This window comes from Acomys minous (genome assembly GCF_964271855.1).
Source record: "Acomys minous genome assembly, chromosome: 6".
In the NCBI taxonomy this organism is placed as follows: Eukaryota; Metazoa; Chordata; class Mammalia; order Rodentia; family Muridae; genus Acomys; species Acomys minous.
The window spans coordinates 1,846,390-1,864,365 of record NC_140487.1 but is presented as its reverse complement, the minus strand read 5'-3'; the positions used below and the strand labels follow the sequence as shown (position 1 = coordinate 1,864,365).

The 17,976-nt window shown below is 40.2% G+C and overlaps 1 protein-coding gene across 9 annotated transcripts in view; it reads right to left on the bottom strand.

The window, feature by feature from the left end:
* GRM8 (glutamate metabotropic receptor 8) overlaps positions 1-17,976 on the bottom strand; it is an 855,522-nt gene that overhangs the window by 459,230 nt on the left and 378,316 nt on the right. Inside the window, exon 1 of one of the 9 annotated variants that reach the window (XM_084788017.1) lies at positions 1,898-1,919. The exons of the other annotated variants lie outside the window; for them this stretch is intronic. The gene's annotated coding sequence lies outside the window, so the exon portion shown is untranslated. Of the gene's footprint in view, positions 1-1,897; positions 1,920-17,976 lie in introns of those variants that run through there. 9 annotated transcript variants of the gene reach the window in all.

Genomic DNA, 17,976 nt, shown 5'->3' with positions numbered 1-17,976 from the left:
GCCTCAGACTTCCTACATGCTCAAGTGCCCACTATGAACAGACCCAGGGAAGAGAAAGTTCACATTTTCCAGCCCATTGCCCGGGAAAATCATTATGCCAAAGACAGTACTGAATCAAAATGAGCATTGCTTAAATTCCTCATCCACTCTGGATTTAAAGGAGAAACAACATGAGACTTTGCACCGTGTCCATTTCAGAATCAGTGGCTTAGCTTAGAAATTCATCACAAAATTCCATCAGGTGGGTTAGTAATGGGGAAGGAAGACATTAATCATCTCTGCTCTTTCTTGGGGATTTGACAAATATTTTGTGCATGATACATATCAGATACCTTCACATAAGGGGTAATGTCAGTGAACACTATGCCAAAGATTTCTGACATCGCAGAGTCCACAAACCAGCGTGCTGCTAGGGGCCATGAAACCTAACGATATGGTCATTCACTGTGTATAGGTGAGGTGCCAATAAATAAACAAGGCATCCCATTCCATGGTACCACGGACTGATCTAATACATAGATAAGCATACCCATCCCTTAAAGTCATGGTCTATCAAGAGAAGGCAAGGAATATTAAATACACACACATACACACATTCACACACATGCATACACACATACACACATACACACATACACACACATACACACATAGACACATACATACACATATACACAAACATACACATACATACAAACATACACACACACACACACACACACACACACACACATACATACACCACTGAACTTCTCCCCTCTCCCAAACCAAATAGGTCACTCTGTAGCATCTCAGTCAAAGAATGAGAGACTACAAACCCTGAGCATCCTGCATTCAGGATCAGCTGCCTTTTTTTTTTCTGGCTCTCAATGCAGCTCCATACTGACTTTCAACCAGTGGTCTTTGTTCAGGGATGTATTTCAACATATACTCAAAGTGGGGGTGACAGTCCCAATTTAGAGAAGGAGGGACTGAGAAGGGAGAGATCATTTTCATTTAGTTGAGCAGCTTTAAGGTCGCGGTTCCCACTGTGACTAGTGTACAGCAGGTACAAAGGAACAAATGGAACAAACAGAGGCACAAAATTTCTATATTTCAACCGAGCCCCCGCAAGTGCCTTGGAGGTTTACTCTTGGCAATAGCAAGACCATTTTCTACGACAGAGGTTGGTCTGTGCTGACATGCTGCACTATGAGGGCATTAAATACACAATTCTATAGAGACCATCTTGGGTTCTAGCCACCTAAAGGAGAGAAGAGTTAATAATGGAATGTTTTAGATAACAAACGTCTGGCAAGGACATTCTTTAAAGGATTCTTTTTAAAAAATAAGTACTGGACCAAGTTTTATCTAAAATAGACGGTAATTCGTAGCTAGAGATGCAAGAAATCACACCCTAAACATATTAACTCTGTTATTTTCTCCTTAAAGGATTCATTTTAGAACAAGTGAAAAAATAATGTTTTTGAATAGAGAGTACAAGTGAGTCATGTTTTAACATCTCACTTCGCTTTTCTAATATCACACTGCTCTGAGGAAGTGGGCAGACATTACAATTTCCTTTTGCAAGAAACTGCACAAGACTGCATAGCTAGTGCTGTCGACTATATGCCTCACAAACACCACCCTGACAGCTAAGCACAGACACTGCACTCTGCTCCTGCCTCTCAGTAACTGTCTCCGTGGCCACTGCATCTGCTTGGCATATATAATTAAACACAATATCAGTGGAAGAGAGGATAGAGTGAGAACGTGAACACTGAAATGCTATACATTTAATAAAAGTGTTTTTAGATCTAGTTCAGTTTGAGAAGAACTCACATCCACCAAAATCCCCACCAAAGACTATTCTGCAGGTGCCCTACAGACAAAACCAAGGATGCTTGCCATCACTCACAGGGCCTTAGCCGAGCTCCTCAAACACTCAGAGCACTGTGTTGGAATCTGAAGCCTAGAACAGGAAGAGGATGCATCCTCCCACCTTCAGGAGCTCAGGGAAAAAATACAACGTACGATCAAATCCAGTCACATCAAGTCAAACTTGGTGTGAAGAGTGCTCACTACAGTACACTGCATTTTAGGGACACAGCACCAAGAGAGAGACACCTGGTTAATAAGATCCTCTGGCTCCTGCCTGTGCCTTGGAAATGCATGATCAGAGCCACTGTACATGGTACCATGGCCTGAGCCAGGATCACATGTCAGAAAACACTTCAAAAGAAAGCCCCTTTGATTAATTCAGCATTCAGAAATATATAAAAAAATCTATCTCTAATAGACGTGATGGCATCCCTCATTGTCATTAATAATTTTAATATACTATAATAAATATTCATCATTTATATATTAAGGGGTATTTAGTTGCACTGTTCCATGATAAAGAAGAGATAACTCACCTGGAGGTGGAGGAGTACGGAGCACATCACTAGGCCTTAAAATGGCTCCTTGAACAGGAACTGGCAAAGTACAAGTGATAAGCACCAAGGGCTCAGCTGGTTTTAATAAATGCTAATCACAACCATCCATGCAGCTCTCTCTACCTCCAATGGCCTTAGCTTAATGCTGCAACATAGCAAAACTTCTAAGTTTAAAAAGATGTACTCCTGTTATTATAAATTCTATAAATGGGCCCTAGTTCAAAATTGCATAATTTATGGATCGACTGTCAAATATACTTTCACGGAATCCCAAAATATTTGTACCCCGTCAGTGTTTTAAAACTATACCTACTATGTTAACAATATTTAGCATTATATATTATATATTATATAAAATATATTAATTATATTGGTTTTTCTGGGCTTTCCTAGGGTAAAAAACTGTGAAGTTTTTTAACAATTTCATCATCCAAGCTCAAAAATAAAAACTCCTTAGAGCTGCAGGGAACAAAGAGACAATAATTTGGTGCCTTATACATATAATTTCTGTAATATAATTTCTACAATTTCCACTCATGAAGTGACTCCTAGATCAAACTCATTTTCTTTACAAATGTATTACGGCTTAGCCATATATATGGCATGTAAGTATCTATAAATGAAAAGCAGTTCAGCTTCAAGAAACAAATACGGAAATATAAATGTCATAACAGAAGCCCGGATTCTAGCATTACGACAAATTTATGAATGCCATAGAATCACTTGCTCCCTTTCCTCACCTTGAGGAGGACACACAACTTTTCAGCTCATAAATCTGTTTTTGGGTAAAAAGAATACTTGGGGAGACGAACTCAAAGTTCCCTTCAGTTTCAACATTTGTGTTTCTATGAATACCACATACTCTCTCTCCCATGAGTACTGCGAATTATGTAAGTTCTAATATGGGAATAGAACATCATGTAAAATACAATAAGTTAGTTTCTTAAAGCCCACAGCAAAACAAGTAGAAGAAACAGAAAACGCGTCCAAGTCTAAAGTCTAAATCGTGGCTTCCTGAGTCAGGGTACAATTGGGTAACTTAAGAGGCAACTTTTCTAAGAGTTTTAGAACCTGTACCAGGTGCTAAGTAACTATAGTCAGTAGCTATGGTCCCTTGACAGTTCAGTTAAAAATGAAGTGAGCATGAGGGACTGTCGGTTCAGTTTTCTTTTTTTTTTTTTTAACTGACATTTTTATTAAGATTTCTTTAAGCATATAACATAACCAACATTTCAAGACAGCACAAGGTAGACTGGCTTTAATTATATCTTTCTTCTTCTTCTTTGCCTCTCAGAGGAAAGAGCCACCTACTGACCATAAAAAGAAAAGGAAGGGTCCTCTTGCTAAATGACCAGCCGCGGCATTCATCTCCTCAAGTGCATGTTCTGTGGCCATGACCACGGCAACCCTATCCAGTGTGTACCAAGTGCACCAAAGGAGCATTTCCTCCTCTACTGAAAAGATCGGCTCACTTGTTTAAACCCAAGAAAAATCTTTAAGAAATACTACATATAGGGAAGCAGTTTTCTTTTTTTAAATATATTTTATTAATTTATTCATATTACATCTCAATGGTTATCCCATCCCTTGTATCCTCCCATTTCTCCCTCCCTCCCATTTTCCTCTTACTCCCCTCCCTTATGACTGTGACTGAGGGGGACCTCCTCCCCCTGTATATGCTCATAGGGTATCAAGTCTCTTCTTGGTAGCCTGATATCCTTCCTCTGAGTGCCACCAGGTCTCCCCATCCAAGGGACATGGTCAAATATGGGGCACCAGAGTTCATTTGAAAGTTTAGTTTTCTTGACCAATATATTTTATTATGAACTTATTAACCGACCGTATGTCCCTTATAACCCGACTAACCAAAACAATAGGAAAAGAGGATTTAAAAAAGTAAAGAAACCATAAGGATATCAGTTCCGAGGAGCGATTCTCCTGGCATAATCAGCAGGATTTCTTCTGCTGGAACCTGGAGTAACTAGAACCCAGAACCTCAGCAGGAGCCAGAGCCCCAAAGCCTTCCCTCAAGCAGTTCTCTCTAGGAGCATCTTGAAGTGCAGCGATGAACAGCCAAAACTATCCCAAGTCTCCAAAAGCCCTTCCTCCAGTTCTGGGCTCATTTATATACCTCCTCCCAGAGTCTGGCCACAGATCTTTTCACCTGGCAACAATCAAGCTCACGCATGAGGTGGTTTGCCTTCTAGTGGATTAACCTCACCTGTTCTCACAAGACTGTTCCGATCCCACACTTGGGATTATAACTAAAACAGGTTTATATTTCCTTCATCTCCTCCTTTCTATTTAATAAAATAAGCTCTATACAACAAAATAAGAATTATCCATTAAGTCAACATTTGTAAGGGCCAGTCCACTTGTAGTTAACAATTTTTAAGAAATTATTCCATTATTCTATGCTACTGATTCTTATCCTAAAGTCTAAAGGTTTTTTTGTATCATTTTTTAAAACTAAACTTATATTAATACTGTGGCTATCTAGTCTTCAACCCCATCAGAGAGCCCAGAGGGAAAAACTATCTAATATGAAGGAAGTGCAGGACAGAGAGCTGACTGTATGGAGTCACAAGGGACAGTCTTGAGGACATCTCCATGGAGGTCTGTCCATCCTGGCTTTGTTTCTTTGTTAACAATGGCTTCATCATCTCATCTTCACACTTTCTTTCCACGATTCTCTCTCTCTCTCTCTCTCTCTCTCTCTCTCTCTCTCTCTCTCTCTTTGTTCACTTTACATCCCCCTCCCTTGTCACCTCCCGATCTCATGCCCTCCCCGTTCCTCCCCTAGTTCTCAGAAAGGGGAACCTTTTCGCAATTATTTATCCTGTTCCCTTGTCCTTACCTCCTCCACCACAGTCCCTTTAAAAAGCCCAAAAATGGAGTCAGCAGATTCAGAGCCTTTCCAATTATTTTCTTTCTGTTAAGTCTGAGATTCAGTAATGGGAAACAGCAACAACAACAAAAAAGGGGATAATTAGAAGCTCCAAAGGCGGCCCACTGAGTAAGACTCCTGGCTGCTCTTCCAGAGGACTCCAGCTCTGGTCAGCAGGAACGCTGGACAGGTCACTGCTTACCACCTGTAAGCCCAGCTCCAGGAGATCTGATGCCCTCTTCTGGCCTCTACCCATAACCACACTAGCATATACCAACACACAAACAAATACACACAATTAAAAATACAGGTTAAATCTTTTAAGGGCTGGAGAGACGCTTAGCACTTATTAGAACTTACTAGCCTTGCAGAAGATCAGACTTTAGTTTACAAGCCATTTCAAGTGGCCCCCGGCTGCCTGGAACTCCTACTGCAGCAGATCTGACACACTCACATGCATATGTCCACATACTTAGACACACACAATTAAAAACAAAAATTAACTCTTCAAATGCTACAGTAGTGAAAGAAAGAAGACTTCCTGTTGTGCGTGCTGGCTGAGTGCTATAAATCGGCTACGGTTGCTAGTCTTCATTTTCTACGTCACTTACTCCTGCCATGTTGAAGCCCTGCCCTCTGGGGTCATTCACAAGCAGAGACACTGACAGGTTACTAAACTCAGATTAAACCATGGTGGTTGGGTTGCAAAAACTGGATTTAGAGTTCTTATGAGAATGGTCTAGATTTCTCTCTCTCTGAACCACGTGAAAACACAGACATCTGTAGTCTAGGAAATAACTATCACCAAAACGCAGACTTCACTGGGACCCTGATCCTGCATTTAAAGTTTTAAAAACTGAAAAATTTGTATTTGTGGTTTAAACCACACAGTTCGCTCTATTTTGCTTCAGTTCCCTAAGCTAAGATGCTCTACTTACGTCAAACAATAACAAGTGGTTCAACACCTTCAAAATCAGGAGAAAAAATGTGCTCTATCCAGACAAACAGAGAGTCAGTTAAACTACAAATCATGTGATATGTGGATAGAATAAAGTCAAGTTTACACACGGATAAAGAATTACTTCCTATGCATACTTATTGAAATGTTTCTGAAGAATAGATGTCATCCAAACAAAAAGAAAACTAGACAGAAAACCCAAAGTCTACCTAACAGGAAAAGGGATTTCTCAAAGTGATGACAAGGGAGGTCAGTGTGTTAAGTTTTATCAACTTGGGATCCAGATAAAAGATTCAAGGAGTCTCTCCAAGTAAAAGAGAAGCAGAATTGTTGGTTGGTCTTGTTTGTTTGTTCAGGGATGCTTAGATGTACCAAAAGAATTGTGTGGTCCTGTAAGAGCTAGGGTATGAAGGAACAATAGATACATAAGAAGCAAGCATATGACAAAGCAAGATGGCTAATTCCAAAAAACCCAAATTCTGTATAAGGAGGAAGTTATTTTTAGTATAATATCTAGACCAGCTGTAGCAGTATGTGTGCAATTGTAACAATATAACCACTGAAGATAAATTAAAGCAAAATTTTACAGAATATCACTAGGACCTTCAGAAGAGAAGATACATACATAGATATATACATATAGATATATATTTGTCTAAGCATGTGTGTGTGTGTTTCTGTCTTTCCCTCTGTCAGTTTTCAATCTGTGTATTGCAGGGAGTTAAGTCATCATGTTATAATATGGACCAAGTCTTAAAATAAAACAAAAGTCCAGTATAGACATATTATGTAAAAATATGGAGACAACAAAATAGTGGTACTAAAGACAATCTTTTTCTGAAATTAGATCAAGTGAGAGCAGTGGGGCAAATTTTTTTATCAAGTACAGCTTACTGTATATGATGTTACTTATGTTAAACAATCATATTTGCTTTGTTAAGAAAAAATCCACATTGCTTTGTTAAGTCATAAGAGCTTCAAGATGGCCACATGATTTGAGTCCTATATTTTCTCTAAGTGGGTTTCTTTTTTTAAAAAAAACCTGTGTATTTATACTTGTGCCTGTATGATTTTGTTTGTTTGTTTGTTTGATTGATTGATTGATTGATTGATTGTTTTTGGTTAGTGGCATAGAAGATGCTTGTTCAACCTACTTACGATCAGAACCCAGACAATAGTATATACTGAGCAAAATAAGAGCACATGACAGTCTATGTTTTCATGGTTAAATAGTCAGCTTCTCATGGTGCCCACTGCTAACCTGTCTACAAGCTGCTACATGTTTAAACTCTGAAGACACCTTTTGGATGTATCAGTAACTGGTTCTTTTTTTTTTCTGTTTAGTAGGACTGGGACTCAAACTCAGGGCCATCATAGGCAAGTGTAAAAACTACTTTTAACAACATAGGATTATATCACTGACATTAAACAACTGGTACTCTATCTGGTTCTATTTGAAATTCACTATTATTTCTCTTGTTAGGACCAAAAAGTAAATAAATAAGAGCTGCCTCACATACAGACAAATATTACCCAAGTAGTATTATATAAGCATTTCAAGGAATATAAAGAAAGTGAAGTTCCATTGGCAAAATGGTAGCAGGGTAGAGGGGAGCACGGGAGGAGCCAGCAGGTTAACAGCAGGCAGAGCATTGGTGTCAGTTATCTATAGCTGTCAGTAAACAAGGCTCTAATCTGGTAGGTGTTCTGTAGAAATTCAAAAGATGAGGAAATATGCCAGGGTCTGTCGTCCACAGCCCTCCACTCAGAGTTGGAAATCCTGACAAGGTTGCTCCAAGAAGAGAGAGGAAGGTTTGAAAAAGGTTTTTTGTCAAATTTTAGCTAACTTGCCTAGACTGAAACCTGATGAATCATATGTGAGAAATAAATCACAGATTTCATTAGTCTGTGATAGGAACATATCCATATGTAGCTTTAAATATATGATATACATTGAGGGAATCTGGAATTAATTACTTCTCAGTGTTCCAGAAAGACTCTGTAATGATTTATTTTTCAGCACCAAATGGGCTCCTATTTCCAGTCCACATGGAGAATGAGGAGATCCCTCAGGCCCTCAGCACTTACCAGGAGAAAAGGAGAGGGGAGAGAGGAGAGAGAGAGAGAGAGAGAGAGAGAGAGAGAGAGAGAGAGAGAGAGAGAGAGAGAGAGAGAGAAGAAGAAGAAGAAGAAGAAGAAGAAGAAGAAGGAGGAGGAGGAGGAGGAGGAGGAGGAGGAGGAGGAGGAAGAGGAGGAAGAGAGGAGAGGGACACCTCATGCAGAGTACTGAGCAGCTTAACAGGCAGAAGACTGAAGACCAGATCTTGATCTTAAGAAAATATGTTATCCAACTGATAGGAAAAATGAAGGAATTAGATTCATAAGATATTGCTTCATTTTAATACCAAATAATAAATATTCATCTTAAGTCTCAGATTTTATAACACTACTTGAGCATAAAACTGAGGAAAGTCACACAGCTCAAAATGCATTACGTTCTCCCCCTGTGTCTTGTCATTCTATGACAGGGATTAGAGCATGCAGTCCCTCTGGGTCTCCCCAATATCCCTGACACAATGGGTATAGGAAACTAGTATTTGCATTGTCTACTAAGAACAATAGTTTTGCCCCTTCCATGAACCTGTGTCCACTGAAGTAGAAGTTTCTGGTTTCTTTGCAGACTCGATATGTCAGGTGCCATTTGCTGAAAGCTGTCTTATGAGCAGTCACTTGATGTTTTTCTGGAAGAGAGGGCACGTGATGTTTTGCTGGGAGCAGACACGTGAGAGGGTGTGTGAGAAGGAGTGTAAGAAAGTCACAGACAGTCAGATGAGGCTTGTGGCATTTCTAGGTCACGCAACCATTCACTAGCCTTTCTTTCCTGGACTTTGCTGGTCTTCACTTCACAGAGAGAAACATCCCAGAGAACTTGTTGTGGTGCTCCAGCTAATCCTGGCCACTTCCACGGACTAATGCCAATACCACAGAGCCTTGCTGTTTCTGCTGGATCGAGCCACCTCTATGGATTCTTGTGCTGCTTGCTGCTGGCCATGGGACTGGACAGCTGCTATCCTGACAGCGCAGAGTGGAACTGGCTGAAGGAACTGTGTCTAAACAGGTTCACAACCCCTTTTCCTATTAGCATTCTTTCTCTGCTTCCTCTGGTTGGTGGGCTAGAACTGAGGTTTAAGTGTTTAAGCGCCCTAAATAAAGTAGGTTTTGAAAAATCTAAGCCTACAGACTGTAGTTCTCTTCCTTTCTTCCTCCTTTCTTTCTTATCCTTCCTCTGCCCCTCTGCCTTCCCTCCCTTCCTTTTCAGAAAAAGAAAGATTATGGTCTCAGTAAAAATCAGGTTCTCGGCTCCACCCTTAGACAAGGCACAACAGGAAACTACAGAATGCCAAGAGCTGGGACAATAGTCTCTCCCAAGGAAGAGCCCCCTAATTAGTTACCCAGTATCAAATGGTGAGCCCTGAAATCATACATACAAGCAACTTTAAATAAACTAAGTGGGCTGTTCTTATGTATATAAGCATATATAATGTAAATGCATTATAATATATTTATGTATATATGTATATAATTGCCAAATATATCAATTAAATAAAAAGAAGGCATGAATTTAAAAGTGAGTAAGTGGGAGGGATTGAGGGAAGAAAGGGAAAAGGATGCAATATTTTAATTAAAATTTTAATTTTTAAAAAATAAGAATAAAGTTCTTATCATGCTCAAGTTGGGCATAGTATTGTGAGCAGGAAATTAATGGGCACAAGTTCCTGGAGTTTAAAATATATGTGGGAATTCAGTGAGGAATTAGAGGGGAAAAGACCCTGTAAAAGGAACAAATCCAAAACCAAGTAAGTGCTGCTTCCAGAAAGTAAGTCTCCTGTGAATGTCTGCTTGACCCTGGACCTGGACGGCAAGACCTTGATTTGCATGAAGGGAGGAGAAGGCTCTGCAAACTGGATGGGATAAAAGGAAGGTGAAAGGCTGTGGCTCCCAGAGGTGTCTTAACATCTAAGGCCACCCAAGCAAGACTTCAGCAACAGGGGCCTTTTCTCTTAAAAACAACAACAACAACTAAAACTATCTAAAACAACCCTATACTCATCCTTTCTAGGGCTCACAATATGCATTTCTTCTGTTTCCTGAGGATTGGTTCGGATTCAAGGTCTTTTTGCAGGGCTGCCATAGCACAACATGAGCACAGATTTGTGAGAAATTAAATAGCTCCAAGACTGTGGGCGGGCTTCTGAGAGCTTGGTGCTGGATGGAGTTTTGGAAAGCAGAGTGCAGTGCTCGAACCTCTGCACGTGGCTTCTATTATTAAATATCTAACTCTTCTAGATCCAGAAGGACAAGGGCAAGCCATCTTGTGGAAAACCTGAAGGGCTGAACAATGCAATCTTGAAACAAAAATAAGACTTTGTTTTTATTTTCTTTTATAATTATTAAAATATCACCAAGGCACCAAGGCATGGAAATATAAAGAATGAATGCTAAACAAAAAATGGAGAAGGTATGTTTCCTGTACACTTACTATCTCAGCATTAAAAACGTCATGGCCTTGCCTGCAGAAACCTCCCGTTGTCCGTAATTCTGGGTGTAAACGTACTTTCTTAGAATGAAGTTGCCACTGAGAATGATCTCGTCTGGTTTCCCCCAACCTATTTATAAGGCAAACAAAAGCAACCTGGGTTCTGAGCAAAACATGGTGTGCCACCACACAGCATACTGTTCACAGAGTCAACATATTCTCCGCTACCCCGTCTTCTGTAGAGCTGATGTAAGGAAATTTACCTATCCATCCTTGCTTTTTAGACATTTAGATCATGACCAATATTTTCCAGACCTAAGTGCCAAAGCGGTACACGTTTCATTGATATAGATATTTTCTCATGTCCTGTTTTCTGTTTGTTCTGTTTGACATAGTTCATGGCAGGATGGAAACATTGTTAGATTTTAGTACATAATGCTCAGTTGTTCTTCAAAAGACTTTTTTTTTACCAGGGACTGGAGAGATTGACCAGTAGTTCAGCAAATTGCTGCTCTTCCAGAGGACCCAAGTTGGGTTTCCTGTGTGCGCGTGGAGCAACTCACGACTGTCTGTAACTCCAGCTTCAGGGTACGTGAAACCTGTGACCTCCACAGGCACCTGCACTCATGTCACACACATACTCACACAGATACAGACAACCACACATCATTAAAAATACAATAATCCTTGAAACGATGTATACCAAATGATACCCTTGGCAACAGTATATAATTGTCCATGAGTCCTGCCAACAGGGAAAAGTGTAGGCTTAACATCTTTCTAGTGTGACTGCTGAAACAGTGTCCCACTGCACTCTATAGATGCTAAACTTCAGACTTACTGTGCTTTATTATAATTAGTTGAAGTTGTCAGGAGATCAGAAAGTTAATAAAATTTTAAGTTATGACTCACAGACCTGTAAAAGGACGATAGATATCATTTCTATAGCCTAGTCTTTCACCCATAGAGATATTTTTGCAGCAATAGTTTTAACAGAGAGGCCTATCCAATTGCCCTAGACTGCTCTCTGGGCGTAATTACCCGAGTTTATTGTGTCACGGGGCACCAGTGCTTCAAACCCCATTTCTTTGCAGACAGACCTCCTGTCTCTGCTACACCCTTATCCCTCACGTGGATTACCACAGGAAATTCTTCTGCCTCTACTTCAGTGGTTGGCATCATACATGGTCCAAAATATTGGCCTGGCAGAGAATGTTATTTCTCTGCTTAGATACGTATGGGATGCTTTCACTGATTTCAAAATGAAATCTGAGCTCAGTGGCATAGCATGTAATCTATACTCAAACTTCTGTCGACCCTGCCCATCTTAGCCTCACACCTGCTCAGCAACACAAAGGCATGTGTGTGTATATGACCCTTCATCTAACTATGTGCTGCCTGACTCACCATAGGCTAGACCGTCACAGGGTACAGCCCCCTCAAGTGTTGAATAGACATCTGATACTACACCATCAGAGACTAAAATCATTTCACCAGAGCATTTACCTTGCTGCTGCGTTGTACCTGTCCTTTTTTATTATTATTAATTTATTCTTGATACATCTCAATAGTTATCCCATCCCTTGTGTCCTCCCATTCTCCCCTCCCTCCCTCTCATTTCCCCTTACTCCTCTCCCCTATGACTGTGCCTGAGGGGGACTTCCTCCCCCTGTATATGCTCATAGGGTATCAGGTTTCTTCTTGGTAGCCTGCTATCCTTCCTCTGAGTGCCACCAGGTATCCCCCTCCAGGGGACATGGTCAAATGTGAGGCACCAGAGTACATGTGAAAGTCATACCCCACTCTCCACTCAACTGTGGAGAATGTCCTGTCCATTGGCTAGATCTGGGTAGGGGTTTGAAGTTTACAGCCTATATTGTCATTGGCTGGTGCCATAGTTTGAGATTTGGGCCCAGGTGTCCCGCTCAAACTATGGTACCTGTCCTTTTAGTTGCTAACTCTTCTGCCCAGACTTTTGTCTCTGTAAGGTTAAAGATGTGCCCCCAACTCTGTGTCTCCAAGGACCTGCAAAGCCAGGCTCTTGGGACCTGTAAGTCCATGGTTCCCGGCTTAATAAACAGATGAACAAGTGTAATGATCTCTGTCCAATGTCTTCTAGAAATTACTTCACTAAACCTTCTATCTTGTTTTATTCTGACATTTAAAAGCTGGGGACTTAAGCTGTAGAGATACTGCAGTAGCTAAAACCACGTGTTCCAAAGACTTGAATGCATTTCCTTGTACTTGCATTTGGTATCTCACAACTTCTTGTCACCCCAGCTCCCGGGATCCACCCGATACCTCAGATCTCCCGGGATCTCTGCAGGCCCCAGCACTCATGTGCAGATACACATACACAAATAGAATTAAAATAATAATAATAAATTCTTTAAAACTGGGAAGTTACTTTTCAAATTCTCCCACCTTTGACTTGTCAATGTCTTCTGAGAAAGTATGAGTGACACGGTCGAAATGGTATAAAAGATAAGACAAAACCAAGACTGTCGTATGATGCATCGGATTGAATACTGCACACTGCTGTCTCTGCAGTGCTTGTGAATCCTCTTTGTACAAACAGACAAATATGTAATAAAGCACCATACAGAAAGCAAAAAGGGAGGAAGGAACAATGGAAGAAGGAGAAAAGGAAGGAAAGGAAAAGGAAGAAAAAGACAGAGGGAGAGGAGGCGGGAGAAAGCAGGAGGGAAGAGGAACTCCTCTTCTGTGCAGAATGACAGGACACCTTGGTGTGATCGGCTGCCTAAGCAAACCCTTGTGCCTCTCAGAAAAGACTGCGTGAGGCTGCAAACCTAGACACAGGCTGCTCAGAGGCAAAGGTGCTGATGCACCTAAAGAGCTCTGGCAGCAGGTTTCACATGTATTCAGTAGGGAAAGGCTGTGCTGAATCAAGGGAAAGGGAAAAAGGGAAGAGAGAAGTGTATTTGTTTAAATTTAAGTAATTCATAAGTAAGTAAGGAGACAGAGAAAGAAATGAGATATTGATTCTGTAAACATGAAAGAAATTAAAAGTTATGGTAGTTTATGAGCAAGATGAGCGAGCTATCATTTTTGCCTTGTTTGGCAAGGAATAGTGTGATTTGTGACCTGTTTGGCACTGGCAATAGAAGCTTCTGTGCAGATAACAGTGATCAATACCCAGCAACCTCATCCAGTACAGTAGCCAGGAGCAACGTATGGCTACTAAGCTTGCAAAAGACAGCCCCGTTACCTAACAAATCAAGCCTTTGATTTTGTTTCATTTAAATTTAAATGGCAACCAGTCCTGTTATCTTAACTGCTCTAAAGGACCAGGATGGAAGATCGCAAGTTCAAGACCTGTCTGTTCTACTCACTAGGTTCGTGTGAGCAAGCCAGTGAGAAGCTGGCTACAAGTAATGGCTGCAGACAAAGAACTTCCCTGGTGAGCCTAAGACTCAGTTAATCAACGTAGTCGTCGGGGGCCCATGACTAACATTCTGGAGCAGAGCAGAATTTCAAACTTATATGAAAATTTTAAAATAATGAAACACTTCAATTTGAAATCCAAAATGCTAAAACTGCTAGAAGAAAATGTAGGCAGCAACCTAGATGATGTGAGTACAGGGAACATCTTCCTGAGTGGGATTCCATTCGCACGGGAATAAAGTCTCACAACTGATAAATGGGACGTCATAAAACTAAGAAGTTTCTGTGATGCCAAGCAAACAACTCAGTGAAGGAGGAAGTCACAGAAGGAAGGGAATCTTTGTCAACTATGTATCTGACAGAAGATTATACCCTGAATATGCAAAGACCTCAAAAAAAGAGTCAAGAAAACAATGACCCAATTTTAAAAAAAAGACTAGGAATCTAAGCAGAGCCATCAACAGAAGAAATACCTCAAAGGCTTCTCATCAGCCTTAGCAATACAGGAACCGCAAATGAAAACAAGTCAGATGTCATCTCACGCTAATCAAAATGGCTAAGATCAGCAAAACAACTGACGGGAATGCAAAGTGGACAAGCCACCCTGAAAATCAGCTTGGGGGGAAGAAACGGGAAGTAACTATACCGTGTGACCCACCTAGTCCACTCCTTATCATACATCCAAAGGACTCAGCATCCTATTCCGCACACACTTGCCCAGCCATGCTCACTGCTGTTCTGCTTGCGTAGATAAAACAAGGAGACAACTCAGCTGCCGTCCAGCTGCTGCATGGACAGGGATGTGTGTGGCACATACATACTGTGGAATGTCATCCAGCTACAAAGAAAAGAAATGGAGCCACGAAATTTTCAGGTAAGTGGATAGCGCTGAAAAAGATTATATTGACTGAGGTAAATGAGACCCAGAAAGACAGATTAATGAGTGGTTTTTTTTTTTATCTCATCTGTATTTCCTAGCTCCAAATGTTGTTATAACAAGGAAATAATTGTTAAGAGTCAGAATGCCAAGAAGTCTGCCAGGAAACTGCTTCTCATGAAAATAGCTCCATAAGCATGACAGTATCAATAAACACAGTAATGCGAGAGGAGAAAAAATCTTACAGGGGCCAACACCTAGGCAACTAATAACTGCTGACAGACGGAGAATTGGCATTTCCTGAGCATAAGCCCCCAGACTCGTTATCCAATACAAAGTAGTCAGTCCTGAAATCATATACACACTAAAGTAAAAACGAGCACAGCAGATTGTGGTTACGTGTGTGTGTGTGTGTGTGTGTGTGTGTGTGAAAATAATTGTCAAACAAAAAGAGGCTGTCAATTTGAGAGCAGTAGGGACATGCGAGGGAAATAGGAAGAATTGGAGGGAAGAAAGAGAAGGAGGATGTGGTGTTATTATATTTTAATTAAAATGTAAAAATAAGGATTGGGGATTTAGCTCAGTGGTAGAGGGTTTGCCTAACCAGTGCAAGGCCCTGGGTTAGGTCCTCAGCTCTGGGGGGGAAAAATGTGAAAATAAAATAATGAGGTAAATAGAACTTTAACAGACATGTTTACCTATGTGAGAGGTAATTAAATAATACTTTTATGATTGATGCATTTTTATGTACTTTCACTTATCTTATTTAACAATAATATAAAATTTAAATATGAAACTTCTCACTTACAGAGACAATAAGGAAGGAACTGTCCTCCCGTCCTCACCTAAATTAAATATGGTTCCCTGAAGCAAAGCACATAGTGATTCAGGCTAGATAGATGGGGGGAGCAAGGGCCTTTAGGGGACAACAGCCTTTAAGAGACAGACTATGCGCAGAGGCCGATGTTGACTTACTAGCCATTTTGCCATCCTAAACCTATATGACTTCTTTAAATCAGCTTCCTCCTCAGTTTAGCGGGAATAACAGTAGTATTAGCTACCTTTGAACAGAATGGCGTGTCTGATACATATAATGCAGTACCCAGTGTTTGTACACACTTAGTAGCAACCCAGCTCCTCATATGTCCTTCCACCCAGCATTAACACACCTCTTCCCTTTCTTCCCTCCTTCCCCCCCTTTCCCCTTCTTTCCTTTCCATACCCCCCCCCTTTCTCTTTCTCCCTCTCCAGTGAGCTTCACTGCTTGGTGTGGCTGCACAGAAACTTTAAAACCCCTTAAAGAAAGATCTCAAAGGTGGTGAAATAATTTGCCTATAATTAAAACTGATTCTGAATGCATTTGGGGGAGATAAAATAGAGAACACCCAAGAAGAAAGCATTAATTAAAATATATACTAATAAAAATGTCTCTTTAGGAGTAATGTGAAATAAATTAAAATTCTGTAAGGCACAATAGAACTAATAAACCACACACAGGGCAGGGCATCCTGTAATCAATAGAAAGAAAAGGTAAGAGGGCTTCTTCTTCTTCTTCTTCTCCTCCACATACAGATCCAACAATGTCCTTTATTTCAGCTGAAGAAAACACTCTAGTTACAAAGATGTGATGAAAAATGGTAATGTCTGCGGGCTTTATGAATTAATCCTTACCCAAAGCATGCTGTTGCACGTTTAGTTTGAATTATTCTTCATAAAATCACACTACACATAACAGAAAATATAGCTTGTAACTAGGTTTACAAACAAAAGCAATCACTACTATTTCATGCCAGCCACGGATAAAGCCAAAAGGCCAAACATATATTCAGTGAATCTCCAGGAAACATCTAGTTTAAATAGAAGGACTGAAGTCTCTCATTTATTTAGTTACTAAAATTAATTAATCAATTAATTTTTTAAAAAAAACATTGGCCAATTGTTCTAAGCACTGTTGAAAAGAGAGGTTGCACTAAGACACTCGAATAATGGAAACACATGCTCAGAATTCTGCAGTTTGCTATCTGCAATTGAAAAGCAAACCCTCGTAGGGAGGGAGCAGGTCTCCTCCTGCAATGCGAGTTACTAATGAGTCCACTGGTTCCTCAGACAATCTCACCCAGGATCCAGACAGCGCTCTAGCCAGCGCTGTTTAGTGACATCAGCTCACACTGCAATATATTATTCTCCGGTGTGCGTAATAAATTACAAATACTTAATAATTTATCACAGTGACTTTGAAAGCACCACACAGCACTTAGCATCTAACTCAACAGAAAACAAGTTTTGAGCAACACAACAAATTCAAGGGCCTTATTTTTATACTCATTTTTACGAACATTCTTTTTAAATATCTTTCATTTCACCACTACTTTAAAAAGAAAAAAAACCCCAACACCCTACACAAGAATTATCAAGAGTCAACCCTTATGATGTAGGATCTCTCTGTGTCTGACAGGTGGATACAAATTAGTTTTCTCTTCTCTGAGCATTGTCTGCCAGTTGGCGAGTATATCTCTTTGTTTAGGTCAACTTTGCTGTCTTTCCTTAAGAGTCTGGATGTTCTTTGCAACAGCTGTATATTTTTTCTTTTCTTTTCTTTTCTTTCTTTTTTTTTTTTTTTAATATTCTCTTACTTTGTTGCATAATCTGGTCTAAGAACTCCTGGGCTCATGAAATTGTTCTGCCCTGGCCTCTCCTAAATGCTGAGTTACAAGGTCTGTACGTCTACCTCAGGATTTGACATTTATTAAGAGTAGAGAATTATTGAATAGAGGCAAATTGCCTCAATGTCAAAAGAAAGTAAGAAAACAATCAATCAATGAGCATATTATCCTCAGCTAATTTCAAACAAAGAACAAATCTTAACTGGCTCACTACAGCTGAAGTTGACAACAA